Consider the following 1947-nt stretch of genomic DNA (forward strand, 5'->3'; position numbering starts at 1 on the left):
AGCTTCATCATGACAACATGCCTCCTCATGCATCACATCTTGTGTAGAGATTTTTGGAGAAACATCATATCACCCAGGTGACTCAGCCACCCTACAGCCCAGATTTGGCACCTTGTGACTTCTGGCTTTTCCCAAAATTAAAATCACCTTAGAAAGGGAAGAGATTTCAGACCATTGATGAGATTCAGAAACATACTATGGGGCAGTTGATGGCAATTGGGAGAATGTGTGAGGTCCCAAATGCCTACTTTGAAGAGGACTGAGGCATTATTGTCCTATGTGTAATGTTTCTTGTATCTTCATCAGTAAATGTTTCTATTTTTAAATATTACATGGCTGGATACTTTCTGGACAGAGCTTGTGTACTTGAACTTTTATATTAGAATAGAGATTTTTTTCATTTTAATCATTGTTCAAGTACAGTTTTCTCCCTTTTACTCCCAATCCAGCCCACCCACCCTCCCCTCTTCCCTCCCAATACCACCCTCCCCCTAGTTTTTGTCCATGTGTCCTTTAAATTTGTTCCTGTGAACCCTTCCCATTGTCCCCTGAAAATCCCTCTTCTATCCCCTCTGGTCACTGTCAGCCTGTCCTCTATTTCAGTGTTTTTGATTATATTTTTCTTGTTTCTTTGTTTTGTTCTTTAGGTTCCTGTTAAAGGTGAGATCAAATGGTATTTGTCTTTCACCACCTGGCTTGTTTCGCTTAGCATAATGCTTTCCAGCTCCATCCAAGCTGTTGCAAAGGCTAGGAGCTCCTTCTTTCTTTCTGCTGCATAGAATTCCATTGTGTAAATGTACCATAGTTTTTTGATCCATTCATTTACTGACAGGCATCTAGGTTGCTTCCAGCACCTAGCTATTGTAAATTATGCTGCTATGAACATTGGGGTGCATAGGTTCTTTTGGATTGGTGTTTTAGTGTTCTTAGGATATAGTCCCAGCAGTGGAATTGCAGGGTCAAAAGGCAGATCCATTTTTAGTTTTCTGAGGAAGTTCCATACTGCTTGCCATAGTGGTTGTACCAGTCTGCAGTCCTACCAGCAGTGCACTAGGGACCCCTTTTCTCCACAACCTCTCCAACACTTGTTGTTTGTTGCTTTGTTTATGATGGCCATTCTGACTGGTGTGAAGTGGTATCTCATTGTGGTTTTAATTTGCATCTCTCTGATAGCTAGCGATATTGAACATCGTTTCATGTGTCTTTGGATTTTCTGTATGTCCTCCTTGGAGAAGTGTTTGTTCAAGTCCTTTGCCCATTTTTTAATTGGGTTGCTTGTCTTGTTAGAGTGTAGTTGTGTAAGTTCTTTAAAAATATGGAATGCTTCACAAATTTGCGGGTCATCCTTGCACAGGGGCCATGCTAATCTTCTCTGTATCATTCCAATTTTAGTATATGTGCTGCCGAAGTGAGCACAAGACTTTTTTTAAAAAGAGTTTTAACCAGCTTCCATTACTTAGAGCAGATTTAGCATGTAAAGATGACATATATATTTCCTAAAGTAATATTCATTATAGTGAATATTGTAAATTCAGTGAAATGAATTGAGAATGGTCTTTACAAAAGAATTGTAAACATTCTTTTTGGGATTCAGTTGTAAATATATATTTTAAAATTCTTGTTGTAAATTAACTTATATTAGATTTTAAAATGTCCTGCACAAGGTGATTAGATTAGGAAAGAAGTACGGAATTTGAAGGCCACATTTTCAATGATTAACTTTAAATTTATCATTATATAACTGGGTGGACCTGAAAGAACATACTATCAGGGTATATGACGCTATTGTTCTGTGCACTAATACTGCAGAAACTATGACTTTTAATAATACTACTTCAATATAAAATTGCAGCTAGAATCACATTGCAACATATACCACAATGTTCAGTTCAATAAAGTAGAACTGTAAGTCCCTAAGTCCCTGTGTACTTAATAATGACTCCATTT

At 37.6% G+C, this 1947-nt stretch overlaps 1 non-coding gene across 1 annotated transcript; it reads right to left on the reverse strand.

Moving 5' to 3' along the window:
- Positions 1-1309: 1309 nt before the first annotated feature.
- Positions 1310-1416, reverse strand: LOC123806993. The gene has a single exon (XR_006783565.1). It is a non-coding gene; the product is annotated as a U6 spliceosomal RNA (small nuclear RNA).
- Between the last annotated feature and the right edge of the window lie 531 nt (positions 1417-1947).

Source organism: Phyllostomus hastatus, unplaced genomic scaffold (genome assembly GCF_019186645.2).
Source record: "Phyllostomus hastatus isolate PE091 unplaced genomic scaffold, TTU_PhHast_1.1 phas_scaffold_39, whole genome shotgun sequence".
NCBI lineage: Eukaryota > Metazoa > Chordata > Mammalia > Chiroptera > Phyllostomidae > Phyllostomus > Phyllostomus hastatus.